This window comes from Phodopus roborovskii, unplaced genomic scaffold (genome assembly GCF_943737965.1).
Source record: "Phodopus roborovskii unplaced genomic scaffold, PHOROB, whole genome shotgun sequence".
NCBI lineage: Eukaryota > Metazoa > Chordata > Mammalia > Rodentia > Cricetidae > Phodopus > Phodopus roborovskii.
The window spans coordinates 91,231-111,015 of record NW_026125421.1 but is presented as its reverse complement, the minus strand read 5'-3'; the positions used below and the strand labels follow the sequence as shown (position 1 = coordinate 111,015).

Here is a 19,785-nt window from a genome sequence, read left to right as displayed (position 1 = left end):
AAGGGAGGGAGAGAGGAAGAGCGGAAGAAGTGTGTGCGGGTATTATAGGGAACACTCTGAGGTATTAGTCTGATTCTGCCTAGCAGTTGTAGAATTACTAGACCGCTTTATCAGCATCTGGCACTAGACTTCATAGGGGCTGATGATTTCAATAAGTAGTGTTGAAGTCGTACCAACCCAGATATTCTGCACCATTGTTTCTCAAAAACAGGTTTTCACTGACCGCCGGGATTACAGAAACTGGAGCCATGGCTGCTGGCTGCCCCCATATGGGGACCCCACACACCCCACACACACCCCAGATCATCAACAATGCCCCTTTTCTTGATCAACACCAAGAATTACCTGTCCACCATGCACAGAGTGAACTTCAGAGGAGTCATCTGATACCCTGTGTCCTGGAGGGGTAGAGACCAGCTTTTCTTTCATAAGCTGAGAAAGCCAGGCTCGGAGAGGTCAGGGCTCAGATGTGGTTCACAGCTAGAAGGATAAGCTGGGGTTCACACTAGTATCCCGGGAGCTATTGATCCACTTCATCCTCTAAACTAAATACTTGTACAAACTAATGTGTACAGACCAATGGCAGTGTCCCACAGCCAACACCATGCTTGATCACCCATCCCCCACCCACTCTTCCCTTCCTCCAACTTGGTCCCCTTCCCCAGCCAACAAAAGCCATCATGCTCTACCACCTTTCTCTTACCCTCACCAGCCCAGAAACAGGGAAAGCTTGCTAGAGGGAAAGAAAACCTGAAGAGCGACAAACGCTGGACCCAGGGCCCAGGATCAAGGATGGTGCCATGTTTATCATCTAATGGTTTCTTGGTTGCACTATCTTTTATTACATGTTTCCGTTTCCAAAGCTGTGTACATACATCCTTCTTGACCTAGTTATTACATTACGAAACAATCTGGGCCACTAACAGGCTAAGAATAAGATCACAAGCCCAAGAGGTTATGAGTCCCTGAGCTACATGGTAACAAGAATCTTAGAAAGCACATAGCGGCATGTAAGCAACGCAGAGTGGTAACCCTCTACACCTACAGATTCAGATCTCATTTGAGCCCCCAGTCTGGAAGAAGTTAGCAGTGTGTGGGTTAGCTTTTCACGTGCCATGGTTTATCTTCCCACCCCTTCTGGCAATAACATCACAAAAGATTAAGAAATGGCTGAGAGTTACCATTCAGAAGACCATTTAATAATATCAGTTTTCCGCCTTGTAGCCCTTGGCAGGATTCCCTTTTCATAGATCACAATGTGGGCACAGGGCCAAGAGATGGTGAGGGTGACTCACAGGTCACTGCAGTTTATAAGTCAGAATAATAAAAAGAAGGCAGAGCTGACATCACTGGCAAGGGAAAATTTTTGGTGTTGTGTTAAGCAAACTAATTACAGCCAGCTCTGAACGCCGTGGGAGGAGGGCACTGCCTGTTGAACAAAGCCAAGCCTGAAGTTGGGGAGGGGGGTGTGATAACATGGCCATAGAAAGTCAAACTATGACAGACCTAAAGGAGTTCACTGGAATTGGATTAATTTGTTTTTATCTTAAGGTCAAAGGAAAAGCTACACAAACTAGGGAAACAAACACTGTCAAACAGGGGAACTTGCATCATGACCAAGTAACAAGAACTTGCAAGGCTTCGCTGCTAACCACAAATCTCAACTACTGCGATTCCTGAAAAACAGAAGTGAAACATAAGATAAGCTCAGCTTTTAAGTTCACTTGGTAAAGAGTTAAACAGCCATGATTATTATTAGGCCTTGGCTGTGAAAGACTGAGAGGCTACCTTCAGCCCAAAGGGATTACGCTTTTATTAGTATAGCTGGTGGATTTAGTTGAAATGTTTATCTAATGAATGCAGCTACTATATTTGAGCACATGCCCGAATAAGCTACGTGTTGATTGAAACCTATCTATTTATAAGCACTTCTGCATGTTAGGAGAAATCCAGATGTATTTGTACAGCACAGCACAACACCCTCCATTGAATAAAGGCTTTACCATTTCATTTTAGGGCCTGTTGAAAGGACAGGTGGAAAGAAGTGTGGGGTACCCAATTAGCAGATTTTACTCTCACTCTTGGTAGTAGAATTGCTCTATCTAAATAGCAATTCTAGATGGAGCATGATGTTATAAATAAAAATGGAAAAGAAAACCAAACCTTTCTTCAGGTTCACCTACAGCTTTGAACTGGTAGAACAGAACCAGAACTAGTTGCACAAATGGGTGAATTGGTCCCGAGTAGCCTCATGGTAGTTGGAACTGGGGCTCCTCATAATCTTTGAACTAAGCCTGGAAGATAGGTGGATGGCTGCACACATTTATCATTCGTTTCTCTGTCCTGGAATGAACGGCAATAATAGACATCCAGCAAAAACAAATGAGCATGGAAGAGTAGTTCTGGGATATATAATTAAGTCAGTTATTTCCCTCAGCATCTGGGGATCTCACTACCAAAATGAGGCTTCACCTGAGATAGGACCGGGGGCTCCACTCTTGAAGGCTGGATAGTTCTGAGCCCTCCACACCCATCCTCATCCACAGCTTTGCCTACCCAGCCTCAGTGGCAGCTCTCTTAACATCCCTAGGTTTGATTTTGGGTACTGACAAGGGATCCTTACTCACCGGAGTTCATTTTCACTCCTCTGCTGTTAAGGACCCAGATACTAAGCTCCTCTTTGGGAAAGGCCGCGAGGAATTTGAGAATAGTAGTCCTAACAAATCATAAGCTATTATCAACTGAGACCTCACAGGATTTCTTGGGGAACTTTGAGCAAAGAAAGACAAAATGCAAGGTGTCACACTGTTAAGGGAGACAATGAACCAACTGATGATTGGGAGATCCAGCACAAGCAGTAGGGAAAATAGTCTTTGGGATCTGGCTACTTCTCTTCCCAGAGCTTGATCCCTGAGTATCCTACAGATGCCAAAGCTGACCTGACAGGGCTCCGAGAGTGAGAGGTAATGGCTGGGTTATAGAAAGAAACAGCTGCTGCTGTTACCCACACCTGGGAATCCTATCTTTTTTATTCTTATAGTTGACAAAGCAAAGAATGATTCTGGAAAAGAGGCGATTGAACACTAGGGAAACCAAAGTTGAAAATACAAAACTTAAGAATAAGGAAACACAGTGTTTATGCTGAGTCTCTACAGCACCGTAGAGGAGTTGATGATGAGGCCTGCCATTGCAGTACCTTTACAGGAGTGGAGCTAAGGCTAGTGAGAACAGATCATCATGGCACACTGTTCCTTTTCTGGTCAGAGGGTCACACCCATAAGGCAATCTCCTTTGAGAAAAACACCCAATAACAAAAGAGAAACCATGAACTGAGCATAGCTATGGAGAAGACTCTCCAACCATGGAGACATCCTATCTTGGTGTCAAAGGAGATTAAATTGAGAGTCTCAGTCCCTTGATTTCAGAAACTCCTGTCCTTTGGGGAACCTTTTTGTTTACCACATTTCTCTTTTAGCAGCTGGGCACTGGGACAAAGAGTTCATTTAAAACTATGCTCCATCCACCCATTCCCACTCACCATCAACGTCCACCTACCAATCAACTATTCATCTGTCCGCCTAGCCATCAATGGCTTCTTAGAAGATTTAAGTAGATCCTAAATTATAACTCCTGTTACTATCTCGTTTTTTATTGGAATTTTAAAAATAGTATTGTCTTTTACAGTTTTGTTTTTTTTCCGTGAAGGCTGGTATGATAATTAAAAACGAGAAACAGATGGCTAAGGGACTAGAATGTTTAGAACTGATAAGCAGCCATAAGCAAAAAGCATTCATGAAAAGAAGTTTCTAAAGATCCTTGAAGTGTTCAGACTACTTTATGTTGACAATCATGGAGTGTTAAATTCCAAAGACAAAAGACAGCTGAAGTCAGAAAGAAACCAGGAGTAGAAATTATTTACATTTTATAAACAAGAACAGGAAAATACAAGAGGCAAGTGATGAGCAACTCTGGCCAGGAACCTAAGATCTCCTGCTTTGACGTTGGTTGCCCGGATTATTAAGCTGCTGCAGCCTTCAGTGTTTGTTTCCATCAACATACTAAAAGAGCATTTCACTCTGGCATTTTAGTTCTATGGCACCACTCCTAGCTGTCTTCACCCACAATGACATTATTAAACAAAACTAGGTGCTACAGTGTAGACCACAAAGAGCTAATAGCCTGGCTCCTAGTGGCTAGTGATGGAGTGGGTAATTAGGTATATCACTTCCTTTGTTGCATTTTTCTTGATTTGGAAGTTAAACCACACTCACACTTCCAACTCAGACAAGCCCATGCCTGTGAAACCACACAAAATCTCCACAAGTGTAAATGTTTCCACTGCCATTTTTTTTTTTTTTTTTTTTTTTTCATTTTTGGACAACAATGTAGCCAAGCTAATGGTAGTCCCCCCCCCACACACCATCATTTACACTAATTTTTTTTCCAAGGAATGATGCACTCATGATAGGTGGTTGAGGATGATCCCTGTATGGCTGGCCCCTTGTACTGGAGTGCCTCGAGAGTGCAAACACCAAACTTATCAATAACTAGGCAAAGTACAAACAACCTTCTGTTTAATGAACTTCAAAACTGCAAGCATCTGAGAAATATCACAAAAATAAGCCTGTCTGCCAGCACATAAATTTATTTTAAAATCCACAGATACACAGGTATTGAGAGGAATTAAGAGGCAAAAGTGCCTTTGCCACAAGCTGCTTGGCACTGTCAGTACCGGTTAAGCCGGTTGTTTAGGTCTTGCAGCTCAGCCAACAAAGCAACTATAGCTGCTATTTCATTGGTTAGGCCTCCAAAGACTTCTCCAGTGGCCACATCTGTAAAATTTTGCTGCAATATAAAAACAGTATGACTATCAAAAGATGAAAATTTCCTCTAAACAATCTAGGTATGTCGAATCAACATAGCAATATAGACTCCCAGCACTGCTGGCATGCTACTATCCTGACAGTGCAGCAGCAATGCAGCGTTTGCTTGGACCCCACAAAGGTACAAGCCTAAAACAAATCCAAACAGCGTGCCTGACCTGGCAATTCAAGAGATCTCCAACTATAGGACAGTGGTGGAGCACTTGTCTAGAGTGCTCTAGGTCCTAGGTCCAACCCCTTGCTTTGTTCTTCATAGAAAATGCTTTAAATGTTGATTGCTTTAGTTTAATGAATATATATTAGTATTTGGATGAATGAACATCATTCATCCAAACAAAATTCTATTTAGTGTGCATGCCAACCAAGAAAATCAGCTTAAGAATTTTATGACCATACATGGGCAGGGGAGGAGAGGTAGGTTTGTATATACATACATGTGCATGTAACAGAAATGTATCTCACTGTGGCATGTAATTTATTTGGCTTTCTATACATTGTTTTCATACAAGCTGTGAGAAGATTTGTACTACTGAATAGCACTTCCCAAAAGACTGACTTAAATACTGCTGCAGTGTGCTGAGTAGAAATATACCTTAGGGCAAAGAACCTGAACACACACAGCATATTTCCAATAGGAATCACTGTGCTTATAAGTCACAATGAACTGTATTACTTCTCAACAAGGGAAACTAAGGCTTAGAAAGAATGATGTTTCCTAGAAAGAAAGGTGTTTCGCAAGGAGACACACAGAGGTAATTCTTTCTGTTTCTGAATCAGCCACTGGGACCCAATGGCAACAACCTTTTTTTTAAACAGGAGTGACCGGAGGCTGATGACCTCCCCCACCCAAACAGTTTTAATGAACTTGAGGGATCATTCTCACCTTCGCTCTGGATAACAAACCGCGTGAAATTGATTGAACTGAAGAAAGTGCCTGTACAGCTCCCTTGGGATTGGACTTGCTCTCACTGCATTTTATGGAGCCACTGAAAGATAAACACAGGGAAAGCACCGTAGAACTGATTGTCTGCGGGTTCAAAGCAGCTATTTACTAAGAGTTTGCAATCGCAACTTCACTTCCTACTTCCTCCTCCACCTTCTCCTAGGTGGTACTGGGGAACCAAACCCAGGCCTGTGCGAGTTGGGCATGCAATTGTTTACTACTGAGTTTACACTCCAGCTATCCTTTTTTTTCTACAGTGAGAATACGGGCTAAGGGAGAATTCTGAAGGAAATACATGCATTCAGGTGAGTTACATTAGGGCAGGGATCCCACACGCATGTACACACGCATATGTATGTATTCACATGCACACACTAGTGGATTAGGCAAAAAAACCCACTAGAAACAAGGCACACCCAGAGGACCAAACAGATGCTGCACAGCTCATGTGAGGCTATTCATTGTCCCAAGTCACTAAAGAGGACTCATAGTTGCTGATCTCACTGGCCCAGCAAAGTGGCATGCTTGATGCGCCAAGCATAAATGCTTGCTGTATTTTTTACATCCCAATTTTAAGGCATTTTGGGAGAACTGCACTAATAATCTGCATGTGTTCATTTAGGGACTGTGAGCAAGGCCAGACACTCGTGCTCCTGGGCCATATCTGGCATCAGCTCTAGAAAGTGCCTCCAGCATTCTGGAGAGACTTATATATGCCTCCATGGAGGAAGACTGGCTGTTAATGCCTTCTAAGAACCGGTGAAGACCTCCACCCTAACAGGTGCCTGGGATCTTTCCAATGCTCTTGCTTCTCTCTCAAAATTATATTCATGAGCTTAGGAGACATGGCTCCGGGGTTAAGAGTACTTGCCACTCTTCCAAGGACTTAGGTTCAATTCCCAACAACCATCTAGACCCCAGTTCCAGGAGATCTGATGCCTTCTTCTAGACTCTTCAGACACTGCACTCACATGGTACACTGACATTTATGCAGAAAAACATTCATACACCTAAAACAATACATTTAAAAAATGATATTCACTAAATTCAAAAGCAGATCCTGTTTTACAACTACACTATCAGTGACACAGCTGCAAACTGTAAGCAATCAGGAGAAATAGCCTATGGCCTAACAAAATAGCTTTGACATTAATTAATAATATCTGTGGTCAGCAAGAACTGGGTTTGATGTTTCTATTTTAGAATAATGATTAGACTTCAGTTAAGTTTTATGTTGGATGCATGCTAATTAGCAATGTTAAGCCCACTTTCCGAGGGCCCAGTCTATCCCTTCGTAGGGAAGAGTTGCCACTACTGCAGCAGAGGTATACAAATGGCTTAATGCCTACTTGCAAATACCAGAAACACCTGTAGTTCTAGTTTTAAAATCGAGGTATGGTGGTACATGCATTTAATTCTACCACTGGGAGGCAGCAACAGAACCCAGGATCTTCTGGGTTCAAGGCCGGACTAATCTACACAGTGACTGAGTTCCAGGCCAGCCAAGACTACAAGAGAGATCCCATCTCAAAAAAAAAAAAAAAAAAAAAAAAAAAAAAAGAAATCAATTTGAAGAAAACAAAGAAGACACACATTCTATTAGTTCCCATCCCAATTTCCCTCCAAAAGGCATTCAGACAGCAGGGATGGGGAGCTTTGGAGACTGAAATGCCCATCTTCCCTGACGCTGCAAGCAAAACAAGGGCAGCACTAGGGCACAGGGTCTCCATACTCCAGGATTGCTGTTTGTCCTGATCTTGCCAAAGCCCATGGCAAGCTTACCCTTGGCAATCCAACAGGCACCAAGATTTATAAAATGCTGTATTTCCTTTTCATAAGGGTGTGTGTTTGTGAAGGAACAGGGGATGGGGCAGGGGGGCAAAAAAGGAAGGAAGTAACAGAAACCCAGTTCATTCTTTGAGTACAATGCAACAAAGTTAAGAGTTGCTGTTATAGATATAAAGCATTTACTCAATCCTGCTTGCATTAGAATGCAACACATGACTCATTCAAGAGAACAGACACTTGTCTTCCCCAGAAGCCACCCTATGGGAAAGGTGCCAACAACGGTTTAAAACCTGTAGCCAAGCTGCCAGAAAAGGTTTTCTGGAGAACTTCTCTGACCTACAGTTTTGGTACACAGGGTGTACAGCCAGCACTTGGTGAATACAGAAACTATCTCGGTCTGTCTGTCCATCACAGAGCCGGCTGCTCACAGTTAAAATAAGAATCTTCAGAGTGAACCAACCATGCACATCAGTGGAGGCTCCCCAGACATAGTACCACATCTACAAAGGCCAAAGATAAAAAAAAAAACCCCCCTCTGGCTTCCTCTACCAAGAGGCAAGCACCGGTCACAGAATTATAGCCACCCACCCGAAAACAGTTTTATCCTGTAATCACCTCGAACTTTCTACCTTCCAGCCAGAGTTCAGCCCCTCTACCTTATGGCTAGGTGGTCCAGGAAACAGGACATTTACATTCTGCCAGTCAAAGATCTGAAAGGCCCTGAGTAGAATTATTAACCACTAAGTCCATTCTGAACCATTTGAATGTTCTGTGACTTCTTTATAGGCAGTTAAACTTTATCCCTGCCACTCACTTTTCTCTCTGGAGCTCCTTAGGGCCAGTCCCTCTATTTCAGAAGAAACGGAGGGGAGGGGGGCTTTGGGGAGGTTCATATTTCAACAACATGTAAAATACTACTAAGTACTGAAAAGCACTTGTGGACTCTTCCTAACAGCATAGGTAGGAATTCTCCCATTCCACCCACAATCAAAGGCCAGGAGACATTAAGTCACTGACTCAGCATCACCAGCAAGTATGTAGTAACGGTGGTCCTGGAGTGTTAGTGTCCCTGGTTCCAAAGCTCTGCTCTTCACACTGCTCTTTGCTGGCTCCCATTTGCTGTCACTATCAGGGGTAGGAGTCCTTGTGATTCAGTTCTCAAGGCTGCAACTGGAACTGTATTCCCAGGGCATAGCATACCCACACTCAAATATCAATATAAACAATTCATCACTGGATTTAGATGGTACTTTTTGATAATGCAAGAGTGGTTTAAACCTGAACTATATTTATCTTACAAACATTTTATTATAGGTAAGGCTGTCTCCCCTCCCCCAATTATAGACCCCAAATTTCCCAAAGACAGTACCCCAGAAATCTGCATGTTTTGATGATCTTTTGGTATTCCTGTCAGTTAAGGAAATGCTACTGATTTTCCTTAACACACCATAACAACAGACTTGTGGGCAGTAAATGCTGCTTGGGAGGAAACTATTTCATACCTAAGGGTTCTAGCTGTCACTCACTCAAGCAGCATTTAAGCTTCTGTCCTGAGTTATCTCATGTGCTTATTATTATGTGGCTCTTTCTCTAGTGTCTACTAAATTGCAGATATTCTATAAATGTTTCTGAATTAAATACAACAATTTCAATATATTGGAGTAATCAGAAAGTACCTGTAATGGAACCTGGTTTCTGACTAACACTATTTTATAAAGGAAGACTGCATTAAAATATGATAATGGATATCAAATACCATGTGCCAGTCCTATGGCTCTTTGAACAACTTCCTTAAATGCTGTAGCATCTTTCTCCCAACAACTGGATTGTGTGTCACACTTGTATGCCTTCAAGAGACACTGGAATGCCTAAGAAAACAGAAAGGACAATATTAAAGACAACAAAATGATTTCACATTTCAAATTGCTTCCTGGGAAGTCATATGGAACAAATTCCAAACTGAAAGCCAGCATCTGTATCGTGAGGCATCTCTGTAACTACCAGTGGGGTAGGATGCACATCCAATAGCAACAAACAACTGAGAAAGCAAGGATGTTTTCTAGACAGCCACCCTCCCAGAACCAGGAAAACATGAAGGCCAGTGTGCAGATTTCCTCCAGCCACCAAGCTGAGAGATTCAGTAAGAGAATAAGGCACGAACTTGATAAAAATTATGGGCTGGCTAACAGGTATATAATTTCACAGATGTTTAAAATGTTCTTTTGTTTCATCTTAAAATTCTTGGTGGAGAAGTGGCAGGCAAGAATGTTCTATTTTCTTATATTTTTGTTTGTGAGCCTAGCCTTTACCAGCTGGGCCACCTTTCCAGCCCCGAGTGTTCTTATTTTCTACAAGTACACAATCCAGGAGAAATGGAAGGTTATAGCATGCAGCATGAGATGTATATTATGTGGGCCAACAAGGCCATGGTAGAAACCAGCTGTTTGGACAGAAGGAAGAAAGAACAGCTAAGAATCACACAGATTAGCTGGACCATGGCTACACAAGCCCACACAAGGAGTACATTTGATTTGCTGTGATCTTTGAAAAGAAACACAACACAATGATTCCAGCCTTGGAAACTCTGGGCTCCTTTGCACCTGGAGACAAGAGGCTATAGGCACAACTGGAGTGGGATTAACAACCTACTGCCCTGCAAGAAGGGAAGGGCAGGGTGCCCCCGGCAATGTGGCATGCACTGCAATTTCCTCTCCAGTCTCCTTAGTTAATTTTTTCCTTCTGTAGCCTCATCTTAGATCTAAACACTCTTTTGGTTTTGTCTTTAACCACTAGCCTATGGAAAGCGGCAAGTGGAGGGCATGCGGCATCTGGTGGATGCAGATCCAGGAGGGGGGGGCAGGATAAAGAACCTTCTGCAGGAAACACAATGGCTGCCAAGAAAACTCATGAAATGTAAAATGATGAGGGTGGTTAAGTCTTAGCATGCCCATAATCCAAAGTACTTAAAACTGAATTTGAAGGTTGGAGTGATGGCTTGGCCAATCAACTGCTTGCTTTGTCAGCACAAGGATCTGAGTTCCATCCCCAGGGTTACGTGTTTAAAAGGAAGAAAAAGACACAGAAGCACCTACTTGTGCATCCAGCACAGGGGGAGGTGGGAACAGGGGGACCCTGGTGTTCCTTGGGACCTCTTGGTAAAGCTAAATAAAGGTGGATGGTGCCTGAGGCTATTATCTGCTGTGTGTATGCATACACACACACTGAATCTAAGCATGTTAGTTTTATGTTTCAGATTGCTGATCTCATCCGCCACTCAAAAAAAAAAAAAACAGATCTATTATTCTCCCCATGGGAGCAAAGACAGAGGCCCAACACTGACCTTTTCTTTTCTTTCTTTCTTTCTTTTGTTTTGTTTTTCAAGACAGGGTTTCTTGTATTGTTTTGGAGCCTGTCCTGGAACTAGCTCTGAGGACAAGGCTGGCCTCGAACTCACAGAGCTCCACCTGCCTCTGCCTCCTGAGTGCTGGGATTAAAGGCGTGCACAACCAACACCTGGCCAGGACTTGCCTGACCTTTTCATTCTCATCAGGCTTTTCGCTCTGCCCATTGCCATGTACTTGGGCATACAGTCGCCAGACTTCTCCATCGCTGGTCACTCTTGAAGTCACTCTGCCGAACAACCCCTGCAGCTTGCCTTTGAGGCTGGAGGCGACGTCTCCATTTCGATCAGCCATACCGTTCACCACTGCCCTGACCAGAATGTTAAGGACCTTTAAAAATGTATGAGAAAAAAAAAAAACACTGAGCTAGCAGCCATCAAATAGTAACAAAGGCCCAGGGCTCCGCTCCAACATCAGATACTAAATGCTGCGGCCTTATTTGGGTATCACTGTTAATGTTATAGCACATTCTCTAATGTTCCCTGCCAGGCTCCTTGGAGGGCTCTTTGTCGCAGCCTTGTTTCTTCTCAACTGGAGGACTCTCTGAAGAGTTGGCCCACACTTTCATCATGTTTTCAACACATGGCACTTCAGCCAGGATCCTCTCTGGAACCTCAAGATTTTGCCTAAATACCTTCTGGGTGGTTCTGCCAACATTTCACACCCACCTGCACACCTTTAAAAGTGAATCAGGCCCCACATCCTAGTCTCAGGGTGAACACTGTTTGCAGTCAGCAATGAGTACCAGCCTCCACTCTTCTCTCTCTTTTTCCCAAATGCAGCAGATTTGGCTCCACACTCCCACAAGTCCTAGGTCCAGCCTCCTCTATCTTACTGAAGGACTCATGACTTTCACATGCACTGTGGGTTGACACCATTCTACTGCTGTTTAAAGATGTTCCTAAATGCTGAATGATAAGCTGCTAATGCACTGGCATGCAACCCTAAAAAGGTACCTTTCCCCTCCCACTACTCCAAGTCAGCCTGCCATAGCAAATTTCTACAATGCCATGTTCTCAAATTGTACCTCAGAGCTCATAACACTGGTTGGTGGTTTTCTATTTTTTAATTTTATTTTACATTCCAACCACAACTCTCCCTTCCTTGCCTTCCTCCCCCACACCCCACCCCCAGTCCACTCCTCCTCACGGGTAAGGGCTCCCATGAGGAGTCAACATAGTCTGGGCACAATAGGTTGGGGTAGGGCCAGGCCCCTCTCCCATGCATTAAGGCTCAACAAGGCATCCCACCACAGGGAGTAAGCCCCAACAAGCTAGCTCATATACCAGGTTTGTATTGTGGTCCTACTGCCAGGGGCCCTTCAGCTAGTCCAAGCTTCACAACTGTCTCCCACATACAGAGGGCCTAATTCAGTCCCCTGGAGTCTCCACAGTTGTGGGTCTAGAGTTTATGAGCTCCCACAAGCTTGGTTCAGCTGTCTCTGTAGATTTCTCCACATGAGCTTGACCTCCCTTGTTTATATGTTCCCTCCTCCCTCTCTTTGACTGAATTCCTGGAGCTCGACCTAGTTCTTGGTTGTGGATTTCTGCATCTGTTTCCATCAATTAATGGATGAAGGCTCTATGATGATAGTTGGGGTATTCCTCAATCTGATTACAGGGGTAGGGCCAGTTTGGGAACTCTCTCCACCACTGCTAGCAGCCTTAGCCAGGGTCCTCCTTGGGATTCTTGGGAGTTACCCTAGCACCAGGTTTCTCCCTAAACCCATAGTGGGCGGGCAAGAGTATATAGAGATGTGCACTGAATGAAAATCTCTGCAAATTGTTCTATAAAGGTATTTTTAAAGGTATCACTGAAATTAAACCTCACCATTCCTTAAATATTTCAATGTTTATGAATTAAATATATTTCCTTTCCAAGAAATTAACATTTTTCTTAAGTGCACTGAACTCATTTCCCACCAATGTAAAAGTTTTATTGTTCATTGTAAACTAACACATGTTGCTAGCTCCTCTGAGTCCCAGCCCCAACACTACTTGAAAAAGCATTGAGTTACTGGGTCAAGAAAGTAAGTAACATAAAGATCCTCCAATGAACAGAAGTGGCCAGGAAGGAAGGGGAGACATGCAAAGGTTCAGAGATGGATGCAAAGGAGTGAACTGTGCCCTCTTCTTCTTTACCTACTACCCATACACCACATGCCATCAGCATGGCCCAACTGCTACACAGAGTAGTGTGAGCTCAATTTGAGCTCAGTGCAAGCCAGGGACCACGTGAGCATATGGAGGCCAGGGGTCTTAGCTGCAGGGAAATGGCAGGCAGGAATCAAAGGCTCACACAGCCTGGTTCCACTTCCCTGAAGACTTCTACATTACAGGTTCAGGAGCTTCCAGGAACCAGTCAGCTAGTGGCAGAGGCCAGAGTGATTAGTGTGAGCACCCGCTATGGCCCAGGACACCAGCAAGAGCCCCATTTTAGTGTTAGCCTCCCCGCCAATATATATTACCCATCAGACTACCAGTATTTTGACTGAAGCATGAGCCAACAGGGAACAAACCAGGCCACCTGAAAAGAGCACGAAGCATGAGATGACCTGAGCCAATGAGGAAGGGAGTTAACCATCACCTCAAAGAGGTCAGAGAGAAAACTGAAAGAATGAATGAGTTGTCTAAGAGAGCCCACTACAAGGAAGAAAATCAGTGAGGGGACCATACTTGGGTCCCAGAGAGGGAAAGGCAAGAGGGTGATAAAGAGGCTAGGAAGCATCTGGTGAGGTGAGCGGGAAATTCCAAAACCAGGTGAAGAACCAGCAGTCATTGGCGCCTGATGAGGCTGAGACTGGGCCTTGCAGACATGGACACACACCCTGTCAGATGCCCTTCACAGGGAGAGATGCAGATATCTCTCACCAAGAGCTGGCCGTAGGGACCGAGAAGGGCAGGCAGCAGAGCAGAGGTAAGGGCTTTGGTTTGTTTCCATGACTAGATAACTTACGATACTTGGAAAACAATGCTAACTTGGACAAAAGTAAATATGCCTTGTAATATTTCCCTGTTTGTACCATGACACATTAAAGGATAAATCTCCTTGGCAATTAATTATAAGTGGAGATCCAATAGCCATTTTTTTCTGAGACTAAGTCTTAATAGTCTACACTGAAGAGTTCTTAGTCTGAACACTCTTCATGGTCTGGATGCTTCTAGACCTAATGAGAGTTTGGAACAGTCTCCCAATTATGTATGTACTTATTTATATACATAACTTTATCTTGGTGGTTAATTTCATTATCTCCAAAAGTCTTCTTTAGAAATTTTATTTTGTTCTTCATGGCTTGATGTTCCAGGGCTGTCTCTTAATATTACATAATGACCAAATGCATGCCTCTCATTTTATTTTAAAACACATGTGCATGCATGCTGGGCGTGTGTGTGTGTGTGTGTGTGTGTATGTGTGTGTGTGTGCGCGGGCATGCGTACATGTATGAGTGTATGTGAGTGAATGTGTGTGTGTGTGAGAGTGTGTGTCTGCGTGTGTGTGTGTGTGTGAGTGAGTACACCTTTACCCACTGAGCCATCTTGCTGGCCCCACTTGTTTTTCCTTAGAAAAGATTTATTATCTGTCAAGTTCTGTTTCCCCCAGTGCTGGTGACTGCACCCAGGGGCCTCACACATGCCATAAACACACAATCTTCTACTTACCCAGACGACTCCTATGCTTAGCATCTCCCTGTTGTTCCTATCCAAGTCCCTGACAGTGTCTAAAGGAAAGCCCTTGACTAGCTGAAGGTTCTCTGGCTTCCCCCTCAAGGCACCTCTGCACATGTCACCTCTACGGCTTCCACTAGCCCCCAGCAAGATGTTAGATCTGTTCTGGAGACTTCCAATATCCACACCACACCCTACAGCTGTTTTCTCCATGAAAAGGAATATAAAGTTGTGGCAAAATAAACTTTCTTCCAAATTCATGTTCACCCTGAGCCCCAGAATATGAGTGTTGGGGAGACAGGGTCTTTGTAGATGCAATCAGTGACAATGAGGTCACACGGGACCCAGGTGATCCCTCCAGTGGCTAGGATTGGAAGTCTCCAGTGATTTCTTCCACATAAGAGAGCTTAGACACAAAGGGAAGGGAATACAGACATGGCTGAGTTTGAAGCCTCGTCCCATATGAGGAGGGGAGATCCAAGACCACTAGAAACTAGAAGGACTTCTCCCCAAATCTTTAGGAAGGTGACAAGTCAACACCCAATTTTGGATTTCTGAATTCCAGAGCTGAAGGATGAGAAGAGATTTCTACATAGACAACAAGTATGAAGAAATTTGTTATGGCAGCTCTAGAGAGAACCAAGACAAAATGAAAAGTTCAAATAAGCTCTTCCCAAGCCTGGCTTAGGTGCAGGAAGTCACAAAACAATGTCACCTCAAAGCCTGTCTCCTCAGTGACTGGCGACCCCACACTTTACTCACTGATCAGAAGTGCCTTCCCCCCCCATGTGCACAAGTTTTACATGGCAAACCTCTTCATCTTTATGATTTCATGATTATATGTGCTTCCCCCACCCACAAGCTCATAAAAATATTTACCAAATTTCCCTGTAATGCTTTATGGTTTTACCTGTGTGACGATGACAATGACAACTATTTTTAAATGCAATGCACTCCTTCCTGTGAGACAGTTGCCATTTGATCCCCACCTCTGAAACTGAGGCATGAAGTGGTTCACTAACCTGCCCAAGGTCACATGGCTGGTGTGGGGGACAATCTCAGGCTGCCTAATTCCCAAGCTATACGTGCCTAATGAATCATTCTGTTTAGAATTCCACTTTAAATATTTTGTCCATCAGAACCTTATTTTGGATTATGGATGAATGCAGAACTTAAGTGTTTGGACTTAATGTCTCACCAACTACTTTGTACATACTGATTTTAAAATGTGTTGCTATTATGTACTACATTCTCATACTTATTTGGATGTGTTCATGAATTCTACATTCAGCCTCCTCCATTCCTACAGCAGATGTTAACTCTTTATATCAAAAAGATATTATTAGCTTTTTTGCCTTTCTTATTTGTTATAAATATTTGTCACATGGTTTTTTAATGTGGTCATAAAATTCTTCCAGTTTTCCTTTATTGCCTCAGGAGTTCAAGAACTTTAGCAAGCATTCTCTTCCATTCCTAATTTTTCTAGAAGACAAAGCATTTGGCATATATTTAGTTCATTTGGAGCTCATTTGGTGGTACATCATTAAACAATCTAAATACATATCTGTGCTTCGATGCTTAATAGATGTTTAAAAAAAAAATGACAATGATATAGCTTATTATGATAAATATGGGACAGAGAAATAAAATAAAATTATCTAAATGAATCAAAATCACATTCTAGCTTTTGCCAAAATGGTGCCAACAGTGAAGAAGGAAGTCCCTGCCCTCCCATGTCCAACTTACCAATACTTCTACCGTGTTCCTAAGATCTAATGTTGTATTTTCATTTTGTCTCCCTAAGTTCATTCTGATTTTGAATCTACTGTCTTAGAAGAAACACCACGACTACAGCAACTCTTTAAAAAGAAGGCATTCACCTGGGGCTTGCTTTCAGGCTTCAGAGGTTGAGTTCATTATTGTCATGGCAGGGAACACTATGGCACTGTACAAGTAGCTGAGAGTTCTGTTTGCAGACTCTTGGACAGCAGAAAAAGAGAGAGGGAGACTGGGTCTGGTTTAGGCTTCTGAAAACTCAAAGCTTACCTCAGTGACACACTTACCACACCAACAGGGCCACACCTCCTAATTCTTTCAAGTAGTGCCATTCCTGGGTGACCAAGCATTCAAATCTATGAACCCATGGGAGCCATTCATATTCAAACACCACACCCACGGATTATCTAAAAGTATATTGTTTATTGTCCACAATTCTGTAAATTTGTTGGTTTCACTATTGGTTTTCGCTTATTTCTAATTTCACCCTGTGATATTCACAGAAGATATTTTATAAAATATTCCTTCCAAATCCACTGAGATTAATTTGAGAATAAACATGTGGCCTCTATTAGGAAATGTCCATGTGCACTTGAGGAAAACATGGAAGGCTTAGTCTTAGTTTAGCAGAGTACTATATGTATATGCTTAAGATTCAATAACACAAAAACCTTTTGCTTCTCTAACTCTGCATATGCCTCTTTCCATTACTTATATCAATAAATTAAGTCTAGATGCTGTGTGCCCCATACAGGAATAAATTATTTAAATGCAGTAGTTTTCAAACTATACAGAAACAAACTATAGAGTTACAAACAACAGTTAAATGAGTTTTTTAAAGCATGTAGAAAACAAAGTAAGGTTACATACTTGATAATATAGTGCTTATACACTATGTCTAGTATGACCTCATCTGAGTTATTATTCTTTCATTTCATCCAAATACTCAACACTTTTGTTGGTGGTATAGTGGTGAGCATAGCTGTCTTCCAAATACTCAACACTCCTGCCAGAACCTCCTAAATGGTAGGCTTGGGGTAACAAATCCTTTGGATTTCTTGAAAATCTCTAGGAATGTCATAATTTGTCCCTCATTTCTTTGTGTGTTTTTTTATTATTTGAACTAGGTAGTGTTGGGTAGCCTGAGTTGCCCTCAAGCTGTGTGATCCTTCTGCCTCTGACTCCTCAATACTTGGAATACAGGCACATACTACCATTCCCAGCTACTCAGTTTTGCCAGATGAAGGATTCCTGGTTTGGTGGGCCTTTTTGTTGTAGACTATATACAAACAAAACAGAACAACGTGTATTTCTCACCTCTATCCCAGACCAAGCTTGAGGAATGCACCAAGTGCAGATGATTATGAGGGACCACACTGCTTTCCAGAGAGGCCTCACACAATGGGGAGGCAATCCTAACACAAACACTGGAGAATCCTGGCAAAAGAGAATGCATGTCCATCCTCTTCCCTAGCACTAACCTTGAGGTCGTCACCCAAATCTCATCACAATCTTGGCCCACTCACAGACTTTAGCCCCCTGAGTCCTCATAGGACTACCTTGGGTCCTGTTATAAAAACTTCCAGGAGGGCTTCAGGCCAGAAATGAAGCAATTTCCAACTTCCCTTATTTGGCTAACTTTGCTCTCCACTTGGAGGTCTCTAAGTAAGATGCTGTTTCCTGGACCATTAACCCTAACTCTTGGCTTCCCCAAACCCCAGTTAGAAGATAGCCAGCTTAGCATTTTCTGTGGTGTTCCTTCTCAATAAAAACAAACAAACAAACAAACAAACAAAACTCTAAAGAGTTGTGGCAGTATGTTGTTAGGGAGATGGCTCAGTCAGTAAGCTACTTGCTGGAAAAGCATGAGACCCTCAGTTTGAATCCACAGCCCCAGGCCATGCACTGGGAGTGTCAGTGTGACCTGTAATCCTAGCACTAGAGAGGCAGAGACAGGAGAACCCCTGGGACTTGCTGGCTACCTATTCTTGCCAAGTATATAGTTCCAGTTCAGTGAGACACCCTGTCTCAAAAAACAAGGTGACAAGCCACTGAAGAAGACAACCAACACAGGCCTGTGTGTATGCAATTACAGGCAGGCAGGCAGGCAGGCGCACGCGTGTGTGCGCGCATGCACACACACACACACACACACACACACACACACACACACACACGGCTCTAAGTTAAAGAGGCCAGGTCTCTGGCCCTGGCTCCCCTGCTCTCCACTGTCTGTCAGCTAGAACACATCAACTTTATTAGCTTAGCCTGCTGAGCCTATGATTCCTTGGCAGTAGACTGGAGATAGCATCTATTTTCCAAAGCTGTAATTATACAAAGTGGATCTGTTTCCTCTCTCTTTTCTCTCAGGTAATACTCAATCATCATTTATCCTAAGACTTTAATTTGGTTGGCAACCTGCCCTGCTGTCCATCAATAGCACCATTTTATGATTCCAAAGAAAATATCAAACAGAAATCTACATGAAGAATATCAATATACAACTATATATGATAGTTATGTAATACTTGAGAAAAAGCAACACTAAACTGTGGTGACAGAAATTTGAAGGTAATTTCTTAGTTGGGGTAAGAGTGGTGCCTCAGCTGACTAGAAAGGGACATAAGAAGCCTCTGCAGTGACAAAAACTGGGAGTAATGGTTGTATTAGAATATATAAAACAAAACAAAACAAACAAGCAAACAAAGAGTTGTGGCCTTGTTGGAATAAGTGTGACCTTGTTGAAGAAAATGTATCACTGGGGGTGGGCTTTGATGTTTCAGAAGCCAGTTCCAGTGTCTCTTCCTGTTGTCTGTGGACCTCTCCACCTCTCCAGCACCATGCCTACCTGTGTGCCATGCATACCATGCCTGGCATGACAGTAACAGACTACACCTCTGAACTGTAAACCAGCCCCGATTAAATGTTTTCCTTTTAGCCTGGCATGGTGGCTCATGCCTTTAACTCTCAGCACTCAAGAGGCAAGAGGCAGAAGAATCTGTGAGTTGGAGGTCAGCCGGGTCTATAGAGCAAGCTCTAGGACAGTTATATAGAGAAACTACAAAAGTTTTCCTTTATAACTAAGATAAGTTATCAAAAATAAGTCTAAAAACAAGAAACCATGAAGAAATAACAGATCACTTAAAATTTGTTCAAGGACAGAAGCATCTACACAAGGATTTGTGCACCCACTATTCACGAGAGAGAAACCTGGAAACTGAACAAGGACGAATTACAAAAACAAAGATCAGGTTTAATGATCAGTAAACAAGAGAATGTATGTAAACACAGATGCTCTAAAGTACAGATGTTAGAAACAAACTAGATAG

At 42.9% G+C, this 19,785-nt stretch overlaps 1 pseudogene; it reads right to left on the bottom strand.

The window, feature by feature from the left end:
* Positions 1-4,725: 4,725 nt before the first annotated feature.
* The window catches only part of LOC127215294 (tetratricopeptide repeat protein 27-like), a 105,081-nt pseudogene continuing 90,021 nt past the window's right edge, over positions 4,726-19,785 (bottom strand).